This window comes from Cervus canadensis, chromosome 28 (assembly GCF_019320065.1).
Source record: "Cervus canadensis isolate Bull #8, Minnesota chromosome 28, ASM1932006v1, whole genome shotgun sequence".
Lineage (NCBI taxonomy): Eukaryota > Metazoa > Chordata > Mammalia > Artiodactyla > Cervidae > Cervus > Cervus canadensis.
The window spans coordinates 2,320,289-2,343,071 of record NC_057413.1 but is presented as its reverse complement, the minus strand read 5'-3'; the positions used below and the strand labels follow the sequence as shown (position 1 = coordinate 2,343,071).

The 22,783-nt window shown below is 52.0% G+C and overlaps 1 pseudogene; it reads right to left on the bottom strand.

Moving 5' to 3' along the window:
* Positions 1 to 11,204: 11,204 nt before the first annotated feature.
* LOC122429069 lies at positions 11,205 to 11,572 on the bottom strand (annotated as a pseudogene).
* Between the last annotated feature and the right edge of the window lie 11,211 nt (positions 11,573 to 22,783).

The following is a 22,783-nucleotide window of genomic DNA, read 5'->3' as shown; positions in this document are numbered from 1 at the left end:
ATCTCAGTGTCTTCAAACTCAGCAGCAGGGAGGACTTCCGGGCGGCCAAAGGGATGAAATGTCAGACAGCGTGGGGGCTTCTCTCTGCTGGGCAGCCTGGTCCATGCCAGCGGCTGCCAGTGGTTCAGCCACGAGCTGTCTCCGGTGGGTACATTTTAACCCACGTGTAACAGGCGATGGTGTCCAAGTGGAACTGCAGGTGGCCCTACAGCATAAGATGAGACGGAGACTCATTACCTGACAAAAAGAGTTCTGTCGCTTTTATCTGTAGATGCAAATCCTGCAGCAGAGTCTTCACAGGTGGGAGAGGAGCCTGTTACAGATTTATCACTCAGGATTTGACAGGACAATTCGCCCTTCAGATCTTTATCTGAAAAGATTCTTCACGTGGCATCGTTTTCTCTGAATGTTTTTACATCTTAAATACGTAAACATTTCACACAGACCTTGGTTCCATTCGTTGTTTCGTTAGGACGATGAGGATGATTATGGAATAAATTAAGGACCATAATCATAAACATAAAATGTGTCTCGATGTTTATGAATCACGGTGGTGAAACTGCTTTATTTCTCTGTGTTAGATCCTTGTCAAATTCCTTTTAAATGTGGTTTAAAAAGTAATGTTCTGGTGCAAGCCAAGCTTTTTGTAACAGAAGTTAACCAAGAGCCTTAGATGTTGTTGCTATGGGGGCTGTCGGAGGTGAAGTCTGGTCCTTACTGGGGACCTCCTGAGCCAAGAGTGATGATGTATTGGGGACAGTCTATAAGATGTCCTTTAGGATTTCATCCCCAAAGGCAACACACACAGAGCATCACAAGACATTGGGGAGATACTGGCCTGTTATGCTAATATTTGCCTCCTGAAAACCGTGGGCTTCCAGGACTCACCAAAATATTAGACTTAATCTGTTAGCAAGTCACGCAGCACCTGCTAGGCCCCTTATGTCTGACCACCGGGCACCCTGGCTTCATCCTCAGAAACCTGCTTCTGATTCCCTCAGGGGACCCCACGCTCCCTTCTGTGTGTCTCCTCTAAGCACCGTCTCTTTCCCTAGAGTTTAGATTCCATCACAGAAATGAAAGTCTACGGCTGATTTCTAAAACAGGGCGTAGTGTCCAGAAAAAGCAGGGTGATTTCTACGCAGTCGAATTACAAGTCAGGTAAGAAAGGGGCTTCCCGGGTGGCTCAGTGGTAAAGAATCCACCTGCCTGTGCGGGAGACGCACGTTCGATCCCGGATCCCGCAAGGTCCCGTATACGGTGGAGCAGCAGAGCCCGTGCGCCACGACCGCTGAGCCTGACTGAGCCCTGGAGCCCAGGAACCGCAACTGCTGAGCCCACGCGCCTTAGAGCCTGTGCTCCGCGCAGGAGAAGCCCAGCCTGAGGAGCCCACACCCCACACTAGAGAGGAGTCCGCACGGCATGAAGACCCAGCACAGAGGAAAATAAACACCTAAAATCATCTCCAAAAAGGTAAGAAAGGCGATCGAAGATATTGGAAAGTCCCTTTGCCCGTCCAAGTCTGGGCTATTCCCCTGTGAAGTGGGAGCAGTAGCTTTGAGGCCCGTGGTGAGGATCACCGAGTTAGCTGGTTGATTATTCATCCATCCGTTCATCCAGTCAACGTTTGTAGAGACAACACCTGTGTTTGGCACATGGACGCACAGACGTGTCAGACAAGGTGTCCGGCCTCAGAAGAGACAAACACAGACCCTTGTAAAACACAGTGTTTATTGATGGATGAACAGACACGCAAATGTGGTTCATCCATGTGATGGAATATGATTCGGCCATAAAAGGGAAGGGAATGCTGACTCGTGCCGCAACACGGATGGACCTTAAGAAGGACTCTATGTTCACTGAAGTGAGAGCTACTGCCCGGTTCCACTTAATGAGGTCCCTAAAACAGTCCAGTTCATAGGGACAGAAAGTAGAATGGGGGTGACCAGGAGCTGGGAGGAGGGATCAAGGGGAGTTTGTGGTTAATGGTGTTATGGGCAGAATTGTGTCGCCTCTAAATTCTTACGTGGAAACCCCCAGTGCGACTGAAATTGGAGATGAGGGCTTTAGGGAGGTTACTAAGGTGAAACGAGGTCACGAGAGCGGGGCCCTGATCACACAGGATTGGTGTCCTTTTAAGAAGAGGGGGAGACACCGCAGCTTGTCCCCCATCCACACATGAACACAGAAAAGGGCACACGAGGATGCAGACGGAGGGCAGATGTCTACAAGCCAGACAAGCGTCCTCAGCAGACACCAACCTTGACACCACTTTGATCTTGGATCCCCAGCCTCCAGAACCGTGAGAGAATAAGTATTGTCTAAGCTGCCCGGTCTGGAAGGAGGATGTGCTCAGGTGGATGGGTCAAGTTTCCATCTGAGAAGATGAACACTTTCTGGAAAACGATGGTGGTGGTGGTTGGACACATTAAGTCAACAGCACTGAACCGCACCCCTAAAATGGTTAAATGGCAGCGTTTATGTGGTGTGCGTTTTACCCCAGTGGAGAAACCACACACGCAGCTGTACCTGGCGGGGGGTGTGCAGGGGGTGTTCTGAGCTCTGATGGGGCTGGCATGGTGCGGGAGGGGCACAGCGGTGGCCGAGGTGGGCAGGGAAAGCTAGATGAAAAGGAGAAGGACATGCAGGCCAAGGGCAGCAAAGGCCCAACAACGAGGGGCAGAGGAAGGGCAGCGCGTGCCGTGAGCGGCCAGCAGCTTGCCGTCGCTGGAGAGGGTGGTGGTCGGCGGGGCAGGGCGGCCGTGCAGCGAGCCGCGGCCGAGCTGGCGGCGTGACCACGGGAGCCTTGAGTGCCGAGCCCGGGGGCCTGGCCTCCTCCCTGCAAACCCAGGAGTTGGGCAAGGACTGCAGGCGGGAGGTCACAGGGTCAGAGGTGCGACTGAGTGACTTGACGGCTGGGAGGCCCTTGGCAGGTTGTCAGCTCCCACGGGAGTGTCAATCTTTATTACGGGTGTTACTGTCATGGTGACGGCTGCAGGTGACACCCCACACCTGATGAAACAACAGCACACGGGGTGACGGGAAGGCTTCTGGGGGCGCGTGGGGCACAGGAGCCGGGGCAGGGAGCTCACGTGCTCCCCGGAGACAGCCTCGCCTGCAGGTGAGGAGCAAGGGTGAGACAGCAAGCAGCCACCGTGAGACAGGGAGGGAGCCGGGCGGCCATGGCCACGGATCCCGCCCTGGAGAGAGCGGGCCCCGCAGAGGGCTGGCGGGGGCGCCAGGCGTCTTCGCGGGCCTGTCACACCCCAGACGCTACTCGCGCATCAACACAGAGAAGACAGAAAAGATGGGGCTCCGTGGGGGGGCAGAGACAAACACGGGACCCGAGCAGTGGCCCAAGAAGCGCTCCTTTGCACCAGAAATCGGCCGTTTTACTTCATTTATTTTCTTTTGATGTGGACCATTTACAGCATCCTAATTGAATTGGCCACAGTATTGCTTCTGTTCCATTTGTTTTTGCTACAAGACGCCTGGGACTTAGCTCCCAACCCAGGAACGGATCGGAGGGCGGAGTCCTAACCACTGGGCCACCGGGAAAGTTCCTGAGATTGGCCATTTAGAAAAACTTCCATGTATTATTCCTTGACACTCATCCAGAAATAGTGAGTCAAAGGGTTCTTTACGCTTGGCACAAAACCAGCTCTGTCCTCTGGCAGCGAAGCCTCAGCTTGGACCACAAGGCTGGGGAATTAGAAGGAAAGCCTGGCTCTGGGTGAAGGATTTGTGCCTGAAATTTTGCATGTAATTCCGTTTTTATGAACTTTCCCCTTTGACTTACACTAGAATCGAGGGACTGCAGTCAATTAGCTTGTGATTGATTTTTCACTTTGAAGGGAGCTGTTCGAACATTCTCTACAGCCCCCACACCACACACACACACACGGAGCCCCACGGGCTGGCAGCTTTTAAAGGAAGCCCAGGGCAGACCCTCCTGGGCAGTGAGCAGTCATTTCCCAGCACTGCTGTTTTGAAAGTTCAGACTTTCCTACTTGCTCACACCTGGAATAAGCTCAGCTGAGAAATAAAGTAATAATAACACCACGAAAGCATTTCACACCTTCACCCCAAACTCCAAAGCCCAGAACTCAACAAATATTTACTTGGCACCTCTCAGCATACCACTAGGTAGAGAAATATTCTGTGTGTTTTTACTCTCCCTGTGTCAAAAACGTGTTTGTGGTGCCTTTACAAAGAAGCGGAGCAGAAGACGAGGCTTCCTGTCGGGAACAGCACCTTTTGCCCTTTTAATTCCTCCTGTCCAGCATAACCTGGGGACATGAATCCCTGCGTCCAACGTGCTTTCAAAGAACAAAAGAAAAATATGTCATCAGTTCAGCTGGGAAGTCAGGACAGAGGCGTAATGCAGTGATTATATCTAAGCACATAGATGCGATGGACGCTGGAGAAGGGCTGGGGGTGTGAGCCGGGCGGGTGGTCAGCGTGGGGGGTGCCTGCCCCGCCCCGGGCACGCCCACGTCCTCTTCTTGCTCCAGGAAACCTGAGGCCCCTGTCACGGAGAAACAGGCGGGCGGAGAGGCCTGCGTGCTGCACAAGACCCACACGGCCAGTCTCCGAAGGATGACTGAATAAGGGGGAGGGTGGCCTTGGGGTTTGCGTTCTGTTTGTGGATCTCAAAGTCTTTCCCCTCTGTTTGCCACATGCATTAAAGGTTTGTAGGTTGGAAAGAGACCACCATGGGCTGGCCTCCGGGAAGAGGAGGGAAGGAGCGCAGGAGTGTGCTGTCCTGAGAGCAAACCCAGCGTTACAGCCTCGAGGGGCCTCCGCCCCAGGCCAGCGCGCTCCCATGCATGACGCTTTCATGGCCGGCCCCACAGTGCCTCCAGGCGCTCAGGCACTCAGTCGTGTCTGACTCCTTTGCGACCCCACGGTCTGCAGCCCTCCAGGCTCCTCTGTCCATGGGACTCTCCAGGCAAGAATACTGGAGTGGGTTGCCATTTCCTCCTCCAGGGGATCTTCCCACCCCAGGGGACAACGAACTGCTGCTTCCTGAGTCTCCTGCATTGGCAGGTGGATTCTTTACCCCGAGCCACTGGGGAAACCCTGCCCCCACACTGGAGGCTCTTAAACGCCCAGCCAAGGGCTGAAACTTTACCCTGTAGCAGCAAAACCCACTTAGATTCAAGTCTGATCAACTGCAAAATCCTCAAAGGGAAGGCTGAGCTACTTAATAAGAGTAACTGGGAAGGACAGGTTTCCTTTAATGGGGGGACGATCCCTCCCATTCCTGTCCCACCTCCAGCCTTTCCAGCCCTTCGCGCAAACCCCTGGGGTGACCGGCGGCCCTGGAGACTCTGGCTCGGGCCTGTGCAGGACGTCTCGGGCCCCTCATCCCAGTTACCTCCCAATGACACAGCAATGTCCTTCTGTCCACCACGCTGCATCCAGGATGACCTGGCACGTGCAGAGTGACCTGAACTTCGATTCAAAATGACCCGACTTCCCTCCAACAGGCTTTGGGCTCTGCCTGGGGATCACCAGGCGGGGCCCAGAGGGTGGGCTGTGCTCCCCAGGAAGAAGCACCCTCCCTCCCCACACCAGGGCCGGGACCAGGGAGGAGCCCCTGATGGGTGTCAGTATCAATGAAAGGACTGGCTTCCCTGTAACAGTATCGCCGAGTTGATGGTCCAGATACATAGATGCCAAACAGACTCGACGTGGTCTCAGATGGGGGGAGGCGGGAATCCAGGACCCTAGATTTCTCCCAAACGGCCGGCAAGTCCCAGAGAGTGTCCTTGTGCTCCACTGCTAGAGCCAGACAGGGAGGCAGCGTGTAAGTTTTGAGAACAGACGCTTCCCAGGGGATAAAAGATCTACACTGATGTGCTGACTTTTCCTGTGACAACCTCACGACTTCATCTATGAATTTCCGCTCTCTGATCCAAGGCATCTGAGCCACAACATGTGACTCTGCTGACTCCAGGGACCCCCCTGCCTCCTTCCCCACGCCCTCCCTGCCCCCTAACCAGCCCTCACCTGCTAACTCACACCTGCTCAGGAGCTTCCCCGCCCGGCCTCCCTGCTCTCTCTCACACCTGGGTCCTCCGGTGAGCCCCTCTAAACCCAACAAGGGGACCCTCCCCGGCCCCTGCAGCGGGGCTCCCCTGCGCCCTCAAGCCCTGGGCCAGTCTGTGCGCTTCTCTGCACTTGCTCATGCACAGTCCAGTTGGAAGAAAACCACAGTGCACCGAAGGTTCGCTGTTTCCCGTCACAAATCGTCCCCACTGCCAGCACCGCTCTCCCTCCCTGGCCAGACCCCGCTCCAGACCTCGAGGCACGGTTGCTAATCCGCTCCATGCAGAAGCGCCCAGAAGTCACCCAGGTGGTGGTCAGCGCGCAGACCTGCATGGACGCGTGGGGCCCAGCAGGCAGGCCTGTGCAGAGCTGAGCCCCAGGGCCAGAGTCTCCCAGTGATTGGAGCGGGAACCAAGCCCCAGGGAGGGCGATGGCTGGGCAGCAGAGCCCAGGGACACACTCTGTAGCTTGCTGGCTCTTTGGGAGGAATCTGGGGGTCCTGGGTTCCCACCCTCACCCCACGCTGGTAGAGTCAGAGCAAAGGAAACATTTTTGTTTCTAGTGAAACTTTTCTTGTTCCCTAGATGTGAGGTCTGGGGGCCTCAGAGAACACAGAGTCTAAATAAGAGGCTCTTGTTTTCCTCATAGCTCAGTTGGTAAAGAATCTGCCTGCAGTGCAGGAGACCTGGTTCACTCCCTGGGTTGGGAAGATCCCCTGGAGAAGGGAAAGGCTACCCACTCCAGTATTCTGGCCTGGAGAATTCCATGAACTGTACAGTCCATGGGGTCACAAAGAGTTGGACCCAACTGCGCAACTTTCACTTTCACTTTTCACTTTCATAAACTTGAAAGAAGAAAAATAAAACTTTATTCTTAGAAAAAGCAAGTCCCAGTCCACATAGTATGTTTCTTAAAGAGAACAAAGTAGTGATTTCATCCCTGAGTTAAAGGTCTGGAGGGTGGTCAGTCATTTCTAGAAACTGGCATCTTTGAATGAGTACGGGTAAGGGGTGCAGAAAGCCAGTAGTTGGTAGTTCTGTAGTTAATAAGGCAGCAATGTTTTTATAATTGAAATACAAAATATGACAAACCCCAGGGGTTCCCCAGTACCTCTGGGCTAGTCTAGGCTCCTCAGGACGGAGTCCCGGGGCCTGAAAGCCTAGGGCTGAGTAGCATCCATGGCCTTGTCTCCTGGCCTCTGCTCCAGCACGTTCTGGGCAAGGCATGATTCCCTGTCTCCCTGCCCTTGGAGGACGGGCCTGTCCTTAATGGGCTGTTTGTGCCCCACCCCTCAATTCATAGACTGCAGCCCTAGCCCCCAGTGTGATGCTATGAGGAGTTGGAGCCTTTAGGGGGTAACTAGGGTTAGATGCACCCCTGAGGGCCCTCGTGGTGGGATTAGTGGCCTCAGAAGAGGAAGAAGACAGACCTTGCCACCCCTGCCCCTGCCCACGTGCACCCAGGGAAGGCCGTGTGAGCCTCTGGCTAGGAGGTGGCGGTCTGCAAGCCAGGGAGCGAGGCCCCACCAAGAAGTGAATCAGCTGGCACCCTGCTCTGGGACTTCCCAGCCTCCAGAAATAACCATCTATTGTTTACACCACCCAGCTGGCATTTTATTATAGCAGCCAGGATGGACTAGGACAGCTGGCAGACACCCACTCAGCCTGTGAGATCCAGTTTAGTCACTGCTCCTCCCTGAAGCCTTCTTCCATCTTCAGGACCCGGTGACTCACCGCTCTTCCTGTGTGGTCGGGGCACCCTGATCCCAGCTCTTCTGCAGCTCACATCTGATTGGATCAGACCCTCCCTCTAGTTCCTGTCTGTCCTGCCCACCAGGCTGGGTGCTCATGGCCGGGGTCAGGTCCTACTCACCTTGCAACACAGGTGTGACGCCTGGCGGGGAGGGAGGGGCAGGAAGAGCCTTAGGCCCGAGTCCTGAGGGTCCCAGCTGAGCCGGTGGGGAGGGGCTGAGCCGGGGCTGCCCGACAAGGCCTCCTGACTCTCGGAGCCCCTGGGCACCCAGAGCCACGGGCCTGGCGTGTGGGCCGTGGTGGACCCGGTGGTGCAGGACCGGGAGGCCATTGGTCAGCCAGGGCACCTCCCTGACTCCACACCCTTGCAGACAGGATCTTGTTGGAAGGCTTACTGAGCTGTGTCAGATTCCCAGCAGCAAACACAACTTGACTTCCCTCCCAGGAGGAAGCAGGGCCCCCATGCAAGCCTTGGCGCCCCACTTAGCAAGAAGCCTGCCTGAGCCCTAGCAATGAAAGCAGTGAGGAGTCAATCAAACTACAGGTCCTAGGTAGTAGGCTGGATTCACAGCCAGTTATGCACAAGAGTAGATTCTAGGACTTAGGTAGTCAGGAGGTTTCTCCATCAGTTCAAGGTTTCTCTGCCAATTTGGGGTCACCTTCATGAATTCAGGGTGCCCCTGGCCCTTCCCCTTCCCCGGGGTCCCACACGCGTTCCACACCCCCTACTGTCGTGGCACTGGGGGAGGAGAGGACTGCCCTGGCATCCCTGGGGGTGGTCTCAGATCAGTGGGCCTGGGGTCACCAGCCTCCGTCTTGGCTGTTCTCCGGCTGCCCCTGGTCCCGCCCACGGTCTGGGGCTCAGGCCACCCACCACCCAGCCACAGCAGGAGCTGCCGGACGAGACCCCAAGGCCGTCTCCGCTGTCTCCCTCTCCCCGCCTCCTGCAGGTGGCCCTCTGCGTCACAATGGCGATGCAGCCGCTCTCTTCAGCTGCGACGTTTCCGGAGGAGAGCGGCAGCTGGTCGTTTGCTGGTGGCACGTCTAGCAGCTGGGGGTAGATCCTTCATTCCCGAAAGGTGATCGGGGTGGGAGGGGCTCTGGCATGAGAACAGAATGCTGTGCAGCGTTTAGTCACTCAGTCGCGTCCGACTCTTTGCATCCCCGCGGACTGTAGCCGGCCAGGCTCCTCCGTCCACAGGGATTGTCCAGGCAAGAGTCCTGGAGTGGGTGGCCACACCCTCCTCCAGGGGGTCTTCCGGCATGAGAATACTTGTGTGCAGATACTGTGGGAGCCTGGACCTCTGCCCGCTCCCTCATGTCCTGTGAAGTTAACAGGACATGGAACTCAAGTCAGCGTGGTTTGACCTGCAGCTGCCTCCCTCCCCACCCTGGGAAGTCATGTTCACGTGACCTTTCACCCACCTGAGCACCTCTCACCCCGGGGGACGAGTCCCACCGGCCCCCCTCGGCTTCCTGTCCCATTCCCTCACCTGTGCCCACCTGTGCCCACCTGGCCAGGATCAGCGGGAGGAATTGCTGTCAGCCGGGAGCCCCATGACATCCAGAGGTCACCAGCTGTGCCCCCCACAGAGGTCCCTCCTGAAGGTGGACAAGAGCGGGCACCTCCGGGGCTGCCAGCGGGCACCGGTGTTCAGGGTCTGAGTGCACACAGATTCTGCGGTCATGCTCAGGCCAGTCAGCCCCGGGCATCTCCCCGGGCTTGGGTGGTGGGAGTCGGGGTCAGAGGAGGTGAGCCCCAGGCCGGAGCATCCCTGCTCTTAACCTGGTATGTAGAGATGGTTCCTCCATCTGCTCGTCAAGCTCTCGTGTGACCTGGTCCCGCGTCTGCTGAGACACTATGTAGCCCTCCAGGCCAAAGCCACCTCTGCCTCAAAACCTCCCCTCTGTCGCGCCTTTCCTGGGCGCCCCACACCTTCTGAGCCTGTCTCGCGGCAGCTGATACGTGTGCTGCATCTTCGCCAGGTGCCAGCTCTGCTCCCTCCTGGGGCCGGGGCCAGGCCTCGCACCCTCCCAGAGCTGTTTCTGTCGGCATCTTCTGTCACTCCTGTCACCCGTCACCCCATCAAAGGCGCTGACGTGGAGTCTGTCTAGTCCAGTCAAATCAGCGTCCCCACGGCAACGTCCTCCTCAGAGGCGAGGACACCAGTTCAGCGCCGGCGCTGGGCCAGCGATGGACTGCCCCAGCCAAGCCCCCGAGCGGATGCCCGGCGCCCGCCCCTCAGGCTCAGTCCTCTCCTCTGCACTGACCTGTCCCCCGATTCACGCGGGGGCGGCCACAGGCCCAGGCGAGCACCTGGGGCTCGGGAAGGACAGACCTTCGGAGGCACACTTTCCAACCTAGCGCGACACCAAGACCAGTTAAATAACTTTCAAAGTAATCAAAAAAAAAAAGAAAAAAGAAAAGAAACCCCAGCAACATGTAAACAGTAAATAATTAATATCTTTTTGGGAATAGATAACTCAAGGAATGCCAAGGTCTGAGGCTGTGGGCGAACCGGGCCGAGACTCTGAAGATGGTGTCTGCGGCTCCACGGTGCTGCCTGAGCCAGCCTTGGCCCCGAGCCCAGGCACTGGGTGTGGAAGGAAAGTTCTCTTCACTCCATTTTCTCTGCTGTCTGCTGCCAGAGCCCATGAGACTCCGGCTCCCTCTGCTCTGGGTTGGTCACCACCGCAGAAACACTGCGGACCCTCCTAATTGGGCAGAAAGAGCTAGACAGTTGCTCTCCCTTTAAAAGGAAAGAGAGGAATGGAAAGGAGCCAGAGCACGCTGGGAAGAAGTGAACTACGTTCACAGAGGCAGCGGACGAGTCCAGAAATGACCTCTGAAGGGGAAACTTGACAACTGCCATCTTCACAATGAAGGAGCTTCCCGGGTGGCCCAGTGGTTAAGAACCTGCCTGCCAATGTAGGAGACCTAAGAGGCATGGGTTCGATCCCTGGGTCGGAAAGGTCCCCTGGAGGAGGGCATGGCAACCCACTCCAGTATTCTTTCCTGGAGAATCCCATGGACAGAGGGGCCTGGCAGGCTATAGTCCTGGGGTGGCAAAGAGTCAGACACGACTGAGTGACTAACACCCACTTTTTCACAATACTTCCTGGAACTGAAAATCCACCATCAGGGTATTACAGAGCAGAGAGCTGTATTTGAGGGAAAATTAAAGGTTCATAAATAGGAAAAGTATTTTTAAATTGAGGTTTTTTTTTCAGACCATGCAACGATGTCTTTTATTATGCACGGTATTTAAAATCATTTAAAAAAATAAAATTATTTATGTAATCTCTCCATACACAGGCCCAACAAAGTATTATTTAGCAGATTGGAAGCTGCCAACCTGATCACTGCATAGAAAAGGGAAAATGATTCCTACAACACACTTAACCAGGAGACCAAGTCTTCTGCTGACCTCCAAGAACGTGGAGAGGAACCCAGCAGACAGGCTGTCCACCATCTGAGCCTACGTTTACCACCCTACTTCAGGCCCAGATCCGCAGCACATTTCCAGCCAAAGATAATTAAATGTCCAAGGAGACATTCGTCTTCATCTTCTGTTGCAGAAATCTGGAATTTGTGTTTCGTGAGTATAATGTGAAATGTGTGGGTGCTTGAGGAGAAATGTCATGGAAAACAAGACCCTGGTCTTCCTCATACACGACTTGGCTGGGATTTCCTCGTGGATGATCTTCCCAGAGAGCATGTCACCACCAGGCCCGGCAGCCTGAGTCTTGGTGAGCTCACCTGCCATCTCTGCCTCCCTCCTGTCTGCCAGCCAGGGAAAAGTTCCGGGAGGAGTCAGGAGTAAATGAGATATTTTTAATAAAAACTAGGAGCTGCTGACTTGTCATCGATCTAACTGGTTTGCTTCCCTGGTGGCTGAGCAGTGAAGAATTCGCCTGCCAACGTCAGAGACTCGGATTCATTTCCTGGGTTGGGAAGATGCCCTGGAGAAGGAAATGGCAACCCACTCCAGTACTCCTGCCTGGGAAATCTCACGGAAAGAGGAGCCTGGCGGGCCATGATCCATGGGGCTGCAAAGAGTCGGACACGCCTGCAAGACTGAACAGTAGCAACAGCTATAACTTATTTGCTCCTGTGACACTCTTGCTGTTTTCAAAGGCTGCTCACGCGGATGCCCTGTGCTGCCCATGGCTGCCCCGGCATCACCGCTGGACCACATGCAAAGGGACAAGGGCCTTCCAGTGCCCTTGGCAACAGAGCCTACATGGGGGTCCAGGCAGCCTGAGGTACACCCCGGGACAGCCGGAGGTTCCCCTGCCCATCTCCAATGCACTGGACAGAGAGCAGCCTCTGGGCGGCCACCTACAAATGACCCTGGTGACCTGGTGATCCATGCCACCTGTCATCCTCCTGCTGAAAGACCAAGGTCTGCTCTTGTGGTTGTTGGCAAAGCAGGAACCCCAGCAGGGAGGCTCCCCCAGCCTCCCAGCCTCACACCCACACCCCCTCACTGCTCCTGATGGCCCCTCAGCCTCACCAGACTCACTCCCCCAGGGGTCAGCATAGCTGTGGCAGAGGAACCCAAGGAGGTCCCCGAAGTCTAGGGAGGGAGGCAGGGCTGGCCCCCGAAGGACCCCTCTGTGCAGGGGCTGTCACCACGCGCGGTCCCCTCTCCTGCAGGTGGCCCCCGCTGCCCGCACTGTTCTCAGGGAGCCGGTGGCAGAGTCAGGCTAGTCCCTGACCCCACAGGAAAACCTGGGCAAGGGGGAGACAGAGACACGAGAGGTCGTGAGAGGGAAGGGCAGGGATGGAGGGAGAAGGGAGACAGAGGAAGAAGAAAGAGAGCAGGAAAGAGGAGACCAAAGAGGTTACTTTCCCACGTTTCCTCTCTGGTGGCTTGAAAGCTCCTTTAAAATGATTCAGCCGCCTCTCCCGCCAGAGCGCAGCTGCCAGGATGGGGCAGCCACCGCCTCTAGACGTCAGGAGGGAAAGCAGGCCCTGGTCGTGGGGGCAGGCTCGAGGCGTGGGGCTCACGGACCACTGAGTAAGCACTTCAGGTCGGCGGGTGGCCGGCGGGACCTCAGGCCCATCGCACACAGTGAGTAAGGTGAAAGGGGGGAGGTCTCCCCACAGAGGTGGACCCAGACCCAGAGTCCCTGGCGGCACTCACACAGCCCCTGCCTGGGGTCCCAGGATCCAAAGCCAACAGCCGGCTCACGGAATGGTGACCGAGGCCTCGGAAAGGAAGCGATTCTCCCACTAAGAGCCAAGAGTGGAGGGAAACGTCCTGGTGGCTGGACCGAGTCTCGAACTAGACAGACCTAGGTTTGACCATTCACACGTCCTCTTTGCAAGTGACCTCATGTGACAAGTCCCCGGCCTCTTGTGACCTCTGGGTGGAGAGTGGGTGAGGTGTTTAGGGTTTTGCTGGTTCTCTCTCTATGGGTGAATTTAAAACCTAAGAGTGGGAATTAAGACTTAAGCAGGGGAAAGCAGGGTCCATTTTATCTGTTATCTTTTTTTTTATCTGGGTCACCCGTCTTTCTAATAGGGGAACTTCATGGGTGGGATGGCTTGGCTTTTTGCTAGCTAGCTGTGGAGCTGGGAAGTTGTTTATTTGAGATAGGTGGCCTTGAAGTGGCAACCTCAACAGTCAAAAGCTTAACCAGGCGCTTACAGTGTACCCAGAAAAGCCAAGTGCCAGCTCTCCACACTGCAAGGGCCATCTGGGAAGTAGCTGCTCCCACTGACCCTCAGATGACAAGTTACCTTATAAGAACTGCGAGACTCTCAAGGAGAAGACTCCTGAGAGTCCCTCGGACTGCAAAAAGACCAAACCAGTCCATCCTAAAGGAAATCAGTCCTGAATGTTCATTGGAGGGACTGATGCTGAAGCTGAAGCTCCTGATAAGAAGAACTGACTCATTGGAAAAGACCCTGATGCTGGGAAAGATTGAAGGCAAGAGGAGAAGGGGACAACAGAGGATGAGATGGTTGGATGGCATTGCCGACTCAATGGACATGAGTCTGAGCAAATTCTGGGAGTTGGTGAGGGACAGGGAAGCCTGGCGTGCTGCGGTCCATGGGGTCGCAAAGAGTGCGCCATGAGTGAGCGACTGAACAAGGACAAAGCCAGAACACCACCTCCCACCCCCACCCCAACCCCGGCTCATCCGCCCTGAATTCCTGACCCACAGGGCCCTATGAGATAATCAGTGGTTATTGTTATTGGAAGCTGCTGTACTTTGGCCCAAGGAGAGCAGAGGCCAGAGGCCGAGGCTGGGGTTCCAGGAGTGCGGTGCCCCCACCCCAGGGCTCTCGGCCACCAGAGCTTCAGGACTGGAGCCCTGTAAGCTTCATAAGTGGATAAGAGGGATACACATTTTGTAAATGGAACGTTTGACAAATTGGCCTTTATGGAAATGATCCTTAGATGAGCTGACTTTCAGTGAATTGATTTTCTCTGAACAGCCTGGAGCTGGGGTCCCTAGGGTGCTGACACTTTGGAATCCTAGAACCAGGGCTTCTGAAAGCCTTTCCACCGAAACATGTTAAGGTGGGGTTTGTGTGAGTAAGTAGGAAGGTGCTAAGTAGCTGAGCTGCAAGTTTGGGAGACAGACCACCTCCCTCTCCGTCTCTCCCACTCCCGTCCCTCCTCTTCCTCATCCTCCTCCTCCTCTCCGTATGTGTCTCGCTGTGTACCTGGGTGATTGTGAAACAAATGTACTCAGTTCCCTCCCTAGAGGTGACAGCACTTCTGGTAATCTGTGTTTAGTTTGGGAATAAATTCACCTCTCCAGGATGATGGTAAGAGTGGAATTTACAGGTAGAATGAAAAGAGAAATAGAACTCATAAATAACATCTCCACAGATACTTAAAGATGACAATACCAGTCTCCCAAAACCTGGGCACCTCCTCCCCGCTGTAAATACCTATGATGGCCAGCTGCAAGAGGTCTCTGCAAAGCAGAGTCTGAAAACTCCCGTTTCACCCACTGAAGGAGGGGTGGGCCTCCACCCGCGATCCTGCGGCTTGAGGCTGCTCAGAGGAAATGGGGGCAACGTCCCATCTCTAAAGACATCACTTCGAGGGTGAGATGTTGGTGGCCAGGAGCAGGCTGCCCTGTGGGCCTGGGGGTCTGGGGAGGATGGGCAGGAAGCTGAGAGCCATGTCAGATGAGGAGGGATGTCTGAGAGTTCAGGGTCAGCTCTGCCGAGTCCTCTGAAAGTTCCAGCTGGACCGGTGCCTGAGGGCAGCCTGGCAGCTCTCGCAGACTTCACTTTGCATACTCTCTCTGTTTCCGCCATCCTGAGCACTCAGGGGCAGGGCCAAGGCCCAGGGGTCCTGTCCTCCCCTCCCGGAGCCCAACCTGGAGCTGGCATGAGGGTGGGACTCACCAGGTGAGTGCTGAATGGGTCAGAGGTGTTCGGGCACAGGTCCAGGCCAGGCTGGGAGGCAGAGCTGGGGGCTGACGGGAGCCGCCTGGGCCTGGGTGATGGCCAGGGACCGTGGTGCTGGGGGGTGGCTCCAAGGGATGAGCCGTGTGGACACGCCAGGCCCGGGACAGATTTCAGATCCATAGCTGCCCCTGTGCCGAGTCAAATGGGGGCCTCCCAGGGGTCCCCGGGGCCTGGGGGAGGAAAGCCCTGCTTCCTGAAATCCCCGGGACCCCTGCCTCCAACACGCTTCCAGTAAGATGCTCTCAGGACTTTCCTCCCTGGCACTGGGATTGCTGAGTCATTGGAGAAATTATGTTGAACTTTATGAGAAATTGGGGAGCTGCTTCTAAGACCGGTGCCATTGGACTCCCGGGTGAGGCTGATGTGTGTCCACTTCAGCGGGTGCTGCAGTCCTACTTGACATCCCCGATGGCTCATGATGTTGGGTGTTTTGTTCTTGTGCTTTTAGGCTATTTGCAAGTCTTCTTCTATAAAGAGTCCAGGCCCTTGGCCCACTTTAAAAATTGGGTTCTTCCCATACTGTTGTTCCAGCAGCATTGGTTGAAAAGACTTCCCCCCGCTGGATTTCTTTCAATGCCTGTGCTTATAATTTATATTAATAGAATTGTGCTACCTTTTCCATTGTTTCTCAGTTTTTCTGAACACTGTGTTTGTTAGATCCACCCACGTTTCTCTAGTCAGTCACTTAGTTATCATCCATGTGTTCATTTAACCGTTCAGTAAATGGTGAAGAAAATGTCTCTAGTCTCATGAGGTTTATAGTCTAGTGAGGATATTGGCCAATGTAAATAAATGTATATAGTCAATGATAAAGATGGAAGGAAAAGAAGAGTGAGATGAACAGAAAGAGGTTTTTTTTTCAATACTGAGTTGTATTTGCTGTTTATATATTTTGAATATTAACCCCTGGGGAGGAGCTAAGATGGCAGAGGAATAGGACGGGGAGACCACTTTCTCCCCTACAAATTCATCAAAAGAACATTTGAACGCTGAGCAAACTCCACAAAACAACTTCTGATCGCTAGCAGAGGACATCAGGCGCCCAGAAAAGCAGCCCATTGTCTTCGAAAGGAGGTAGGACAAAATATAAAAGATGAATATTAACCCCTCATTGGTCATATTATTAGCAAATATTTCTGCCCATTTAGTAGACTGTGTTTTCATTTAGTCGATGATTTTTTGTTGTGCAAAAGCTTTTAAGTTTAATTAGGTCCCATTTGCTTTGTTTTGCTTTTGTTTCTTTTGCCTGAGAAGACAGACCCCCCAAAAAATGATGCTATAAATTATGTCAAAGAGTGTTCTACTTATCTTTTCTTCTAAGGTAATCTTTTATTTTTAAATAGATTACTTCTGGTTGTTTTAGACTTTGTTTCGGGTAATCCCAGTGTCTGAAGTCTTTGGAGTATAAATCAATTTGGGGGAGAGTTCCCTGGTGGTCCTGTGGTTAGATTTCCGTGCTTTCATAGCTGAGGCCTTGTGTTCAGTCCTGGTCAGGAGACTAAGATCCCATGTACTGCCAGGCACAGTAAAAAAAAGATAATCAACACACATTGGTTACTATTTTCTAAATACTTGCTGGGTTTTTTGCATTTCTTCCATCTAATTTAGTATCAGAGTTCATGCACATCCTAGTTCCTTCTGGTACAGAAGCACCTCAGTTCTTGAAAACTTTTGCTTCCTTCAAGACTGCTTATCTGCTGCAATAATTACCAATAAATCTCTCAGCATGAGGAACAGTGGGGCTGCACGGCTTTGAGATGAATGGAGGGTGGCTGGCTCCTCTCCATTCATCTTGAGAATCTTCATTGCTACATAAACAGTGAGACACATTATCATGATTCATGTTCAAGTCGCTTCTCAGCTCAACACTGATTCCAGAGAAACTCTCCTGAAGAAGTGGTTTTATTAGGGCTGAAAGAGGATAGCAGGAAAATGGCAAGAGACCATGACAGTCTGGATGTGGATGTGAGTGAGAGACAGGAAGAGAGATAGTGATGGAACTCTGTGTGGATCTGAATGCTCTTCTGCAAACGGATCGCTGACACATTTAATTATGCTCGTCAGAGTTCACGTTAACCTGAGTTAGCAGACACCAGACCCCAGGAGTAAATTCCAGATCTGTGTTTCGGGTACTTACCATTTTAACATCCTAAAACATACAAGAATTAAATCAAAACGTCCCTCGAGGGCTATTGAAAGGCTGGAGTTAGGGAGATATTCTAAATATATCTGAGCACGGATGGGATCATATTCCCAAACAAGTCTGGACGTCTCTCCTCTCTGCTGAGTGGGAAGAAAATCCTCAGTGTAAGAAAATAACTCTCAGGCTGGCACCTGGGCAGGTCTATGACTGCCAAGATGTCTCTAGGGAACCACTTTCCCTCCTGGGAGAGTAGTGTCTAAACACTGGAGATGCGATCAGAGCTGATGAGATGTGCTTGTCTGCTCCCAGCCCCAAGGAAACCAAAAACTCCCGAGGTTCCTTTCCCTCCAGGCCTGCCTCGGTTCTCACTGTGTGGGGTTTATTTTTAAACACTGGTGTAAGATGTCCTACAGCCTAGCTGCTCACCGTCATGACCAATGTAAGGTTGACTTTATACAGTTGATCTTCCTTGAAAACGGCTTCCCTGGTGGCTCGGGGTAAAGAATCCGCCTGCCAATGCCAGAGACACGGGTTCTATCTCCGATCCAGGAAGATTGCCTGGAGAAGGATATGACAATCCACTCCACTATTCTTGTCTGGAAAACTTCATGGACAGAGGAACTTGGTGGGCTAGAGTCCATGAGGTTGCAAAGAATCAGACACAACATACCAACTAAACAATAACTTCCTTGAAGAGCCAATGTTAAGTGACCCAAAAGACCAACTTTCCCCACTAACAAAGGTATTTGTTCTTAGAAAGCTGCCATTGTCTGTGAAGCTTCTATTCCCCTGTTTTACTAATGCAAACTTTGAACTTTGAAAATACTGGTGGACTTAATTTTTATACTTTTGGGACTCAGATTACAAGGCACAAGTATGAGTCAATTATGTCCACTAATAGTGAACTGAGCCTAGATAAATCAAACCCACTGAGGAGCTCCAAATCGCACTGAGCCCAGGTTTAGCCAAACACACTTCTGTTCAATGTGGTTTGAAATCTTGAAAATGGCCAGAGTTCACATCTCACTTGTGAAATGGTCAAAAGAAAGACTTGCAAATTAGGACGGTGAGGAAGGAGGGATCCAGCCCAGATCAGGGAGACAGACTCCTGTGGGTTCAAATCCCAGTCCTGCCGCCAGCTTAGCTGAGCACACACCCTGATCTTCTTGTCCTCTTTCAGAGAGGCGGGAGCTTCGCAAGACTGTCATGAAAACTGGACAAATGGCACACGGAGAGCTTCTTAGAAAGGGCTGCCTTGTGTCTGCCCTTAGCATCACTGAGAATGCAGAAGCTCTTTTTTATTCATTGGCCCTCAACAAATTCCTATGAAGAAAGGCTCACTTTACAGACGAGGAAACTGAAGCTCGGAAGGGGTAGATAACGTGCTCAGGGTGACATAGTCAGGAGGGAAGGACCAGGCCTGGTCGCGGCAAGCCCCGTCGCAGCGGGGGCTGTTGTTTTCAGCTGCTAGGTCGTGTCCGACTCTCTACTGGAGGGGGTTGCAGGGGTTCTGCTCGCCTTCTCCTCTGAGTGGAGGGTTTATTTCTAGAGCTTTGGATGATCCCCTTTCTCTCCTCCCTTTCTCCTTTCTTCCCACAGAATATTTTTAGCATCTCCTGTGGCTAGAATGCCCTCCTGATCCTCAGGAAACAGTTGCACATCTTTAACACGTGGCTGGACGCTCTCAACTGGCTTTTCCTGGGGCTCGCTCAGTGCCCGCCCCCCGCCCCGCAAGGTTTCGCCCCTGAACCGGCTGAAGCTCAGAAGTCACGAGTCCACTCATCGACCACAAATGGCCCCCAAAATGAAGTTTTCCCAACTCCTGCGTCTAAAAGGGGGCCTCCTGCCTTCCAGGAGACACCGCCCCCCACCCCTGCAGTTGGCTCGCCCCCTAAGAAGTGTGTCTTTTCAGGGACACATGAAGCCCCGCAGCGCTGCCGGGGGCTCACAGGCGCTGTGTGTTCCAGAATTCCCTCCGGCGGCGCTGGTATCCGTGTCATTTTAGTCTTCTTGAGAAAAAGAATGCATTAAACGTGAGCCCGAAGGCGATTTTTGAAGATGTGTGTAACTGCTGCCTTGTCTATAGAAAAAAAAAGAAAAAGAATGGATAAATAGCAAGGTCCTGCTGTATGGCCCTGAGAACTATATTCAGTATCCGGTGATAAACCGTGAGGGAAAAGAATACGTATGTTATATGTTATATGCATAACTGAGTCACTCTGCTATATAGCAGACATTATCACAACACTGTATTTCAACTATACTTCAATTTTATTTATTTATTTTAATTGGAGGCTAATTACTTTACCATATTGTAGGGGTTTTTGCCGCACATTGACATGAATCAGCCATGGGTGTACATGTGTTCCCCATCCTGAACCACTCTCCCACCTCCCTCCCCATCCCATCCCTCAGGGTCGTCCCAGTGCACCAGCCCTGAGCACCCAATTTTAGAAAGAGAGGGAAAGAAAGAAGAACATGGAAAGCAGCCCCTGAGCAGAATATGGCTGGGGTGGAATCGCGTTCCCGTCTGACCAGCAGGGCTCCCCCAGCACCCAGGCTGCCCAGAATCCCATGTGCAAGCCCTGGATGTCCGTGTACCGCTCACCGGGCTTGCTCTCAAGTTGCACGTGCTCAGGCGTGTGTGTGAGCATGAGGGTGTGTGAGTTTCCTCCCGGTGTGGGGAGCCGCAGAGCCTGGACTTAGAATGTAAGTCTCACAGGCTCCCACGGGCAGCAGGGCTGCCTGGACAGTTCCCGTGCTGGACGTGAAGACCATGTTCCCAGCTGATGGGATGACTGTGCTGCTCTAGTGAGAGTCCTGCCTTTCCGAGACCCTGAATAACAGCCGCACACGCTGGCCGACTCAGGCCCGCCATGCCTGCCTCTCCGCCTCCAGCAGGGCCGAGGTGGCCCTGTGGTAAAGAGTCCACCTGCGGTGCAAGAGACGCGGGTCAATCCCTGGGTCGGGAAGATCCCCTGGAGGAGGGCACGGCTACCCACGCCAGTATTCTTGCCTGGAGAACCCCACGGACAGAGGAGTCTGAGGGTTACAGTCCAGGGGGCCACACAGAGTCGGCATGACTTAGCAATTAAATAGCAACAATACAACAACACGGATCTATACATGTGTTAATGCAGAATCGTATACACCAAAAAAAGGTTACTTTTATTGCATCATAATCATAGGAAATCTAATCTTACAAATCCAGAAGCTTTGTGCACTCAGATTGTTTTGAAACTACTTTAATTTCTACCTCCACGTAAAGATGCTGAAAACACATCACAGGCAAGATTTATTCAAGAAAGATAACAAACAACTCCAATCAGCAGACTGTACAGAAAGAAGAGAACTTGGCCTTACACCAAAAGATTACTGAAGGAATGCTTACATATTTTAAATTCAATTGGAGCATTATCATCTGTTAAAATTCCCTAAAAATTTTTCTTAACCATCTAACTCAGGCTATGATCTAATTGGATAAGAATTTTATAGGAGAACTTTCATAGCATACATTTACTTTTAAAGTCTCTAATTCATAGTCTTTTCGTGTGAAATACTTTATTTTGGAATAAGTTTTCTTAATTGTATTTTGTTACACCTCACCTTTCGTCTGAAGACGAGGAAATTTGGATTTTGGGTGTACACCATATGCCCTCAATACAAATCGATTCTGTGGGTAAGACATAATATTGCTCAAGAGTATGTGGTTCCCTAACGGGGGAGAATCTTTTAGCCATTAACCTAGAAGTTTTCTTATCAGGGCTGTATAGTTGGAGAAGTCCTGAGACTACAGGAAGAATAAAACTGAAATCCAGAGGCAGGAGACTTAAGCCCAAAACCTGAGAACACCAGAAAACTCCTGACTACATGGAACTTTAAGTAATAAGTGACCGTCCAAAAGCCTCCATACCTACACTGAAACCAACCACCACCCAAGAGCCAATAAGTTTTAGAGCAAGACATACTACGCAAATTCTCCAGCAACGCAGGAACATAGCCCTGAACATCAACATACAGGCTGCCCAAGGTCACACCTAACACATAGACCCATCTCAAAACTCATTACTGGGCACTCCATTGCTCTCCAAAGAGAAGAAATCAAGTTCCACGCACCAGAACACTGACGCAAGCTCCCCTAACCAGGAAATCTTGACAAGCCAATCGTCTAACCCCACCCACTGGGTAAATCCTCCACAATAAAAAGGAACCACAGACCTCCAGAATACAGAAAGCCCACTCCAGATACAGCAATCTAAACAAGATGAAAAGGCAAAGAAATACCCAACAGGTAAATGAACATGAAAAATGCCCACCAAGTCAAACAAAAGAGGAGGAGATAGGGAATCTACCTGAAAAAGAATTTAGAATAATGATAATAAAAATGATCCAAAATCTTGAAAACAAAATGGAGTTACAGATAAATAGCCTGGAAACAAAGATTGAAAAGATTCAAGAACTGTTTAATAAAGACCTAGAAGAAATAAAAAAGAGTCAATTAAAAATGAATAATGCAATGAATGAGATCAAAAACACTTTGGAGGGAACCAAGAGTAGAATAACGGAGGCAGAAGATAGGATAAGTGAGGTAGAAGATAAAATGGTGGAAATAAATGAAGCAGAGAGGAAAAAAGGATCAAAAGAAATGAGGACAACCTCAGGGACCTCTGGGACACTGTGAAACGCCCCAACATTCGAATCATAGGAGTTCCAGAAGAAGAAGACAAAAAGAAAGGCCATGAGAAAATACTCGAGGAGATAATAGCTGAAAACTTCCCTAAAATGGGGAAGGAAATAGCCACCCAAGTCCAAGAAACCCAGAGAGTCCCAAACAGGATAAACCCAAGGCGAAACACCCCAAGACACATATTAATCAAATTAACAAAGATCAAACACAAAGAACAAATATTAAAAGCAGCAAGGGAGAAACAACAAATAACACACAAAGGGATCCCCATAAGGATAACAGCTGATCTATCAATAGAAACCCTCCAGGCCAGAAGGGAATGGCAGAACGTACTGAAAGTAATGAAAGAGAATAACCTACAACCTAGATTACTGTATCCAGCAAGGATCTCATTCAGATATGAAGGAGAATTCAAAAGCTTTACAGATAAGCAAAAGCTGAGAGAATTCAGCACCACCAAACCAGCTCTTCAACAAATGCTAAAGGATCTTCTCTAGACAGGAAATACAGAAAGGTTGTATAAACGTGAACCCAAAACAACAAAGTAAATGGCAACGGGACCACACCTATCAATAATTACCCTAAATGTAAATGGGTTGAATGCCCCAACCAAAAGACAAAGATTGGCTGAATGGATACAAAAACAAGACCCCTATATATGCTGTCTACAAGAGACCCACCTCAAAACAAGGGACACATACAGACTG